Here is a 9,195-nt window from a genome sequence, read left to right as displayed (position 1 = left end):
AAAAAAAAAAAACAATAAGTTACTATTAAAACAAGCAGATGAAAATCATTAAGGATAAAGAACATTTTAACAACACTACTAAACAATTATAGAACACTGTACCCAGGATTGCAGAATAAAAATTAGTTCAAGTACACACAAAATAATGACAATATTATAACCATTTATTGGACCATAAAACAAGTCTCAACAAATTAATAAGAATTAAAATCCTAACAGTACGTTATCTGACAATATACAATTAAGTTAAAATCTGTAACAATAATGAAAAACTTATATGTTTAGAAATTAAGAAATTTTATTAAATAACCAGTGGATCAAAAAAGTCCCAATAGAAAATAGACAATATTTTGAAATAAATCATAACAAAAATACCATGCATCAGAATTTGCCACATACAGGTAAAGCATTGCTAAGAGGAAAATTTACAGCAACAAATGCCTGTTTGTAATGAGAAAAAACTAAAATTAATAAACTAAGCATTAGAAGTTAGTAAGGAGGATGGCAGCAGTGGAGAGAGCACAGTTTTTTAATCTTCTAAGATCCCCATATAGAAACAGGCAGTATAATGGTTAGCAAACTAAAAATCTATGAGGAACACATAAAAATAAATAAGACTTAAATAAATGGAAAGATATCTCAAGTATAGGAATTAAAAATCTCAATATTGATAAGATATCACTTCCCCTGCAAATTGATTTATATAGTCAAAGGAATCCCAAACAAAATTATCAACAGATTTTTTTTTAAGAATTAGCCAAGGAATTTTTTTAGAATTTTAGATTCTAAAAAGTATATGGAAATGCAAAGTACTAAAATAGACCAACAACTCTTAAAAAGAAGAACAACGTTAGAGGATTCCCACTCCCTAATTTCAAGACTTACCAGGAAGCTGCAGTAATTGAGGAAGAAAGATATTAGTATAGAGATATATAGATCAATAGAATAGAAGAAAAGGTCAAGAGATAGATGCACACATACATGGCCAATTAATATTTGAAGAGATGCCATGGTAACTGAAGGGAGAAAGAAAATACCTTCCAGAAATGGTGCTGGAGAGACCATAATGCCAGGAAGAGCAAGGTTCAGCATGTAAGTCTGTCCCGCTCCAGATCCCATAAACTAGAAACTGTCAAACAAGAAAGGAAACTAGAGGAAAAGGTAGAGAAAAAGCATAGGTGGCCCTTGTCCCTCACGAAAGGGTTGGAGAAGGATCTCCCCTCTTGGGAAGAGGGTCTCTCTACACACATATTAAAGTTGTACTCCTGGATGATAGAGATCACTGCCACTGCAGAGAGGGAGAGGTATTAGTGGCTTGTGTGTCCCACAGCTTCCTGCCTTTGACAATCTAATCAAGAAAGGCCCATTACTCCTGTCACAGGTTTACAGTGCATCTGCCCTTCTCCTGCCTGAGCATTCTTCTGGAGCAGGAAATCACTTCCTCCCTTACTATCACAGCCATCCTGAACTCAGGGATGTTTGAGGGCAACTTTGTGAGTCCAATCTTGGTCTGGTCTCCCTGGGACTCCAGCACACCACCCAGAGGCCTGGGAACCAGAGATTACCTAACCTACTCCACCACTGCTGGCACCTGAACACTCTCCTAGGGGTCTGAGGTCCAACCAACCCAAATTCATAGCAACATCACAGTGGGTACTTCCTGCATGAGCCAAGTACACAGTGGGTACAGCCTGCAGTGTACTGGCAGAAGAGAACAAGTAAGCCATGAGCCTATGTGTTTTGAGCTGAGAAAAGAGGTTCCAGATGAAAAAGAACTAGCATAAGAACACAGGTGACATGGAAAAACAGGCTCTTTAATGCCTCTGAAGGATTACATTAGCTCTCCAGCAATGTACTCCAAACAAAAGGAAATTTTTGAACTATTACATATGGAATTCAAAATATAGATTGTAACCAAGCTCAGTGAAATCAATAAGTTGAAAACCAACACAAAGAAACCAAAAAAAGAGAAAAATTAGGACGCTAGTGAAAAATTCACTAAAGAGACAGACAGTTAAAAACAAAAGTAGATAATAGGACTTGCGGAAGTGAGAGAGTCATTTAAGGAATTTTAAAACACAATGGAAAATCTTAACAATAGACTAAACCAAATAGAAGAAAGAAATTCAGAGCTTGAAGACAAGGCTTTTGAATTAAGCCAAATCAGTCAAAAATAAGAAAAAAGAATCAAGCTTCTCACTAAAGTCTCTAACAAATATGGGATTATGTAAAACATCCAAACATAAGAATCATACATATATTTAAGGGAAAAGAAGAAAAATCAAAAAAAGTAGAAAAAACCTACTTGAGGGAATAATGGAGGAAAACGTCCATCAGACTACCAGCACATGTCTCACCAGAAATTTTATAAGCCAGAAGAAATTGGGGTTCCATCTTAGTCTTTTTAAACAGTATAGCTCTCAGCCAAGTATTTTGTATACTGCAAAACTAAATTTTATACATTAATTAGAAATAAAATCTTTCCCATAAAAGCAAACACTAAGGAATCTGTCACCCCTTGGCCTGCCCTATAAGAAAATCTCAAGTGCCCAGAAAGAACAGTTGATACCAGTATAAAAACACTCAAAAGTAAAAACTCACAGCTCTTATAAAACAGTAATACAATGAAAAATACAAAGCAACTAGGTGACAATAAACATGATCACTAGAAGATCATCTCACTTATCAATATTAACATTGAATGTAAATATTCTAAATGTCCTACTTAAAAGAGATAGATTGTCAAAATGGATTGAATAAAATAAAACCCAAACATCTGCTGTCTCTAAGAAACCTATTTAACTCATAAAAAGTCACACAGACTCTCCCAAATATTCCACACAAATAGAAACTAAAAGCTAGCAAGAATAACTATTCTTATATCAGATAAAACAGATTTTAAATCAACAATTAAAAAAAAATCTCTAGCTGCCATCTTGCATCTCCGCATGTGCACGCTTAAATGCAGTTGGTCTACCTGAGACTTCCTGAGCACCAACGCTAGACCTCCACGCTTATGCTCTGACAAGATGAAAGAAACTATCATGAACCAAGAGAAATTCACCAAACTGCAGGCACAAGTGCACATTGGTGGGAAAGGAACTGCTTGCAGAAAGAAGAAGGTGGTTCATAGAACAGCTACAGCAGATGATAAAAAAAACTTCAGTTCTCCTTAAAGAAGTTAGGGGTTAACAATACCTCCGTATTGAAGAGGTGAATATGTTTACAAACTAAGGAACAGTGATCCACTTTAACAACCCTAAAGTTCAGGCATCTCTGGCAGCAAATACTTTCACCATTACAGGCCATGCTGAGATAAAGCAGCTGATAGAAATGCTACCCAGCATCTTAAACCAGCTCAGTGCAGACAGTCTGACTAGCCTGAGGAGGCTGGCTGAACTTCTGCCTAAACAATCTGCGGATGGAAAATCACCACTTGCTACTGGAGAGGATGATGATGATGAAGTTCCAGATCTTGTGGAGAATTTTGATAAAGCTTCCAAGAATGAGGCAAATGGAATTGAGTCAACTTCTGAAGATGAAACTTGAAGAAGTTCCTGGGAGCTGCTATTTTATATTATGACTGTTTTTTAAAATTGTTTTTATTTATGAATCTAATAAAATCTAGATCTCTTAAAACATTTTTAAGCCAAGCCCCTTGGACACTGCAGCTCTTTTCAGTTTTTGCTTAGACATAATTCATTCTTTGCAGCTAATGAAGCTGCAGAAGCCTGGGAATAAAGTTTGAAAGAAAGGTTAATAAAGTTCTTTGCCTAGTTAAAAAAAATTTTTTAAGCCATTATATAATGATAAAGAGATTAATTCAACAAGAAGATATAATAATCCTAAATATATAAGCACATAGCATCAAAGCTTCCAAATTCATAAAACAACTACTACTAGACCTAAAAAATGAAATAAACAGCAACATAATAATAGTGGGGGACTTCAAAACTCCAGCAGAACTAGACAGATCATCAAGACAGAAAATCAAGAAGCCCTGGGCTTAAATAGGACCCTGGAACAAATGGACCTAACAGACACTTACAGAACAATCTACCCAAAGACTGCAGAATGTACATTCTTCTCATCAGTACATGAAACATCTCCTATGAGACAGTCTCACTTTGTCTGCCTCATTGGAGTGCTATAACATCATAGCTCACAGCAACCTCAAACTCCTGGGCTTAAGTGATCCTCTTGCCTCAGCCTCAAAAGTAGTTGGAACTACAAGCACCTGCCACATCACCTGAGCTCAGGAATTTGAGATCAGCCAGAGTAAGAGCAAAAACCTATCTCTAAAAAGTAGTCAAAGCAAATTTTTAAAAATAAAAATTATACCATGTATCTATCCTCTCAGATCACAATGCAATAAAATCTAGATATCAATTCCAGGAGGAACTCTCAAAACTACACAAAGATATGAAAATTAAACACCTGCTACTGAGCAATCTTTGGGTCAATGACAAAATCAAGACGAAAATCAAAAAACTGTTTGAATTCAATGACTCTCTGTGATATAGAAAAGTACTGCTAACAGAGGAGTTCACAGCACTAAATGCCTACATCAAAAAGACCACAAATTAACACAGTGTGATACCTCAACTAGAAAAACAAGAACAAACCAAACCCAAAGCTAGAAGAAAACAAGAAATAACAAAGATCAGAGAACTAAATGAAATTGAAACAAAAATAATACAAAGGATCAATAAAACAAAAAGTTATTTCATTGAAAAGATAAACAAAATTGACAAACCACTGACTAGATTAACCAAGAGAAGAAGAGAAAGGATTCAAATGAACTAAATCAGAAATTTAAAAAGAGACATTATAACTGATATCACAGAAATACTAAGACTACTACAAATACCTCTATGCACACAAACTAGAAAATCTAGAGGAAATAGTTAAGTTTGGGGAAACATACAACCTCTCAAGCTTGAATCAGAAAGAATTAGAAATCCAGAACAGACCAATAACAAGTAACAAGATTGAATCAATAATAAAAAACCTTCCAACAAAAAATAGCCCAAGACCAGGTGAATTTACAGATGAATTCTACCAGACCTACAAAGAATAACTTGTATCTATGTGACTGAAACTCTTTCATAACATTGAGAAGGAGGAGAATCCTCACTAATTCATTCTCTGAAGCCAGTATCACCCTGATACCAAAGCCAGGACAGAACATAACAAAAAAAAGAAAATTATAGGCCAATACCCTTCATAAATATAAATGCAAAAATCCTCAACAAAATACTCTACTGGTAACAGAATTCAATGCACACCAAAAATAATTCATCACCCAGGGGTGGAAGGATGATCAATAAATGTGATTCACCATCTAAATAGAATTAAAATCCAAAACTATATGATCATCTCCAGTGACAGAGATTTGAAGATATATTTTTGATAAGGGATCTGGTCACTTGAGTGAGTCCTGCCAGTCCAGGAAAACCAGAAGGCATGCTCAGAGCTTGCACAAGTTAGGTGACCCTGGCTTGAGCCTGGGCCAAGGTTCAGGTTGGGGAACCAATCTCCAAGGTTTTGTCTTTTTCACACCAGTCTGACCAGTAATTCCTCAGGAGCCACTCCAGGCTGAGCTACAAGAAAGACCAGCATTACTCAGTGGGAATGAGAATAAAGGCCTGGAAAGGGAACCATTCCAGGAGAGTAGGGAGAAGTCTGCAAGTCAGCCTCAGGACCCCAACCTAACCTTTCCCAAACTTTCCCCTGTCTGCAAGCCCACATTCATGACAGCATGCTGGGGCCAGAGGAGTATATGTCCAAGATGGAGCATTTCTAATGTTCTTCTTTCAGAAGGAGCAACTAGTGGCCCATGACAGAAGAGTCTAGGTAGCCAAAAGACATAGATTTCCAGATAAATGGGAAGAAGAATGTTTATTTCACTTGATTGTTATGAGGATTAAATGCTATAACATACAAAAAATAGCCAGCACCTTACCTGGCTTCCAGTAGATACTCTTAATTCCCTTCTCCCATTCCCCCACCTCCCAGGAAAACAACTGAGGATGTATGCTGTATGATTCTGCTCCCTGCCTCCTCCACATTTACCCTGAATTGTGATATCTGGGTGGGAAACAACTTCAGGCTGCAGATGCTATGACAGCGCTGCTTAAATTGAATTACACTGAAATCAGAGAAGCCTTCAGCTCTCCCAGGGAGTTCAGAAGTGTTCACCCTGAGAGTAACTGCACACTGCACAGGAAAAGGCATTCAAGTTGATAAGAAGTCATTCAGATCACCATCTAAGGCAACTTTCGCCTTTGAAATAAACTCATTCCTTATTAGCACACTTGGGATTTCCAGGATTGAATGTTATTTCTATTACACAAAGCCCATTTTAAGACTTTTTCCATGCTGGTGGGGTCCAATGTAATTTCATCTCTCTATAGTGTTACTCTCTTTCATATATACAGAACCATAAGCCTTGATGAAAAAGAGAAAGAGAGAACAGGAACAAAATTCATTGATCCAACTGTTGCTAGAATCTAGGTGCCACTATCATACAGTAGATGAGTCCACATTATTGAGGGCTTGTAGCCATCAAGAAGTATTTGGACTTCTCCTCAAGACAATGAGAAGCCACTCAAGGCCACCTTAGGACTTAGAATAGAAAATGATTGATACAATTTTCCTTTTATAATGCTTACTTTGGTTATAATAGAAAAGGCAGATATGGGGAGGAGGGAGTTAAGAAACTGTTCAAATATTCATTCAATTTAGATATGACACCAAAAACATTACAAGCAATAAAAGAAGAGGTAAATTGAATATCATCAGAATTTAAAACTTTTGTGCTTCAAAGGAAGTAAACAGATAAACCACAAAATGGAAAAAAATTTTTACTAACCATTTATTTGATAAAAGACTTGCACCTAGAACATAAAAAGAACTCTTACAACTCAACAATAAAAAAGACAACCCAATTAAAAACTGGGCAAAGTATGTGACTAGACATTTCTCTAATATAATGTTAGCATTCAACAAGCACTGAAATGTTAGCATTCAACAAGCATATAATGTAAGCATTCGATGAGCACATGAAAAGGTGGTCAATAACATAGTCATTAGGGAAATGCAAATCAAAACCACAATGAGATTCCACTTCACACCCACTAAGATGGCTACAATCAAAAAGACAGACAATAACAAATGTTACCAAATATATGGCACAAATGCTGATGGGAATGTAAAATAGTATGCCTCCTTTGAAGCAGTTTGGCAGGTTCTCATCAAGTTAAACATAACCCAGCAATTCTACCCCATTCCACCCAAAAGAACTGGAAATATATGTCCATGCAAAACATGTCTATGAATGTTCACAACAGCCTTATTCATAATAGTCAAAAAGTAGAAACAACCCAAATGTGCATCAACTGATGAACAGATAAATAAAAATGTGGTATGTCCATAGGATGGAATATTATTCAGCCATAAAAAGGAAGGAAATTGTCACACATGCTACATTGTGGATGAATCTTGAAAATACTGTATTAAAAAAAAAGGCCAGATAGAAAATTACATATTATATTATTCCATTTATGTAAAATGTCCAGAATGGGTAATTTCATAAAAACAGAAAGTAGAACAGTGGTTTCCAAGGCATAGGAAGAGGAGGTAATGAGGTGTAACTATTAATACTGCTAACAGAGTTTAAAGGGAGGGGTATAAACGTGTTCTAGAATTAGATAGTGGTAATTGATGAATGACACTATGAATATACTGAAAATTACTGACTTATATACTTCAAAACAGTGAACTTTATGATTTATGAGTTATATCTTAGTTAACCTGTTCTTTAAAAATAAAAGTATTCATTCAGTAAAGTCTCCAGGCATTTTTCTAGGCAGTAAGAAAACAGTAAACAAAACCAAAACAAATCCTCACCCTTGTGGAACTGATATTCTATGGAATATTCTTAGTAAGAGGTAATGAGAATCCTAAGTTAATGGCAGTGAAGAAAGAAGTAGATGAGGGGTATTCAACCTTCTTTTTTCTCTGCCACACATAAAAAAAAAAAAAAATAAGAGTTGTCTCAGCTCACATACTAAATATACCAATAATAAGCTGATTAACAAAAAAAAAAAAAAAGGAAGGTCAGTGGTCAGTGCATACTTTTCATGATATCTGATACTACAGATAAGCAAAAAAAAAAAAAAAATTCTCACAAAATTCAAGGGGGTGGGTGGAGCAAGATGGTGGACCAGAAGGATGGTTCAGCTGAGCTCTCCTAAAATGACTGGGGAAAAAAAGAACCTGGCCATACCTGGCACAGTGACCTTACCCAGACTCATAGCTCAGGGAGCACAGCAAAGAGGTGGTGAGCTGGATACAGTGTATGATACAGAGTGCTGGAAATGTGATGAATTAGGCAAGTGACTGAGACCAGTTTGAATCAGCTGGCCCCCACAGAGGTCCAGGATGGGAGGAAGCCTTTCCAGGGTTTTCAGTTGTTGGGAGAAGCTGGGTATTGAGGGGAAAGCTTGGAAGAGGGGCAGACATGAACAACATAGAGCAACAATATTTGAATGTTGGTTGGAGTAGATTTACCACAGGTCTGGTGGCTGGCAAGGCAGCCATACTGAGAAGGTCTTGGCAGCCAAGGGGCTGCCATTGTGAAAAGGTAGTGAGAAGGTCTTAGTAGGGGCCTAAAGCATGGCCATCTTAAGTCCACCTGCCATGATCAGACCTCAACTTGTGGAACAGGCTGAGGGACTCCTGCACCCTACGGGAACTGGAGTTAGGGGCACTGTGAGACCTACCCCTCAAGGATTCTTACGAGCTCTAAGACCCCAACCTGGCAGGGACTGAATGCAAAGGAAACAATCAGATGATGACTGAAGGCAACTCAGTTAGGAATAAGGACCATAGAGGTTGCTGACTGTGCTCTCCATCTCCTATTAAACACACAGTGTTGGCTTGGCGCTCATAGCACAGTGGTTATAGTGCCAACCACATACACCAAGGCTGCTGAGTTTGAAACCAACCTGAGCCAGCTAAACAACAATGACAACTGCAACAAAAAATAGACGGATATTGTGGTGGACACCTATAGTCCCAGCTACTTGGGATGCTGAGGCAAGAGAATTGCTTAAGCCCAAAAGTTAGAGGTTGCTGCGAGCTATGCCATCATGGCACTCTACCAAAGGTGACACAGTGAGACTGTCTCAA

At 37.2% G+C, this 9,195-nt stretch overlaps 1 pseudogene; it reads left to right on the top strand.

The window, feature by feature from the left end:
* Positions 1 to 3,029: 3,029 nt before the first annotated feature.
* On the top strand, positions 3,030 to 3,549 carry LOC100948406 (annotated as a pseudogene).
* The last annotated feature ends 5,646 nt before the right edge of the window (positions 3,550 to 9,195 follow it).

This window comes from Otolemur garnettii, unplaced genomic scaffold (genome assembly GCF_000181295.1).
Source record: "Otolemur garnettii isolate 467f Iridium unplaced genomic scaffold, OtoGar3 scaffold00032, whole genome shotgun sequence".
NCBI lineage: Eukaryota > Metazoa > Chordata > Mammalia > Primates > Galagidae > Otolemur > Otolemur garnettii.
The sequence above is the reverse complement of the archived record's forward strand: the minus strand, read 5'-3'. Positions and strand labels throughout refer to the sequence as shown.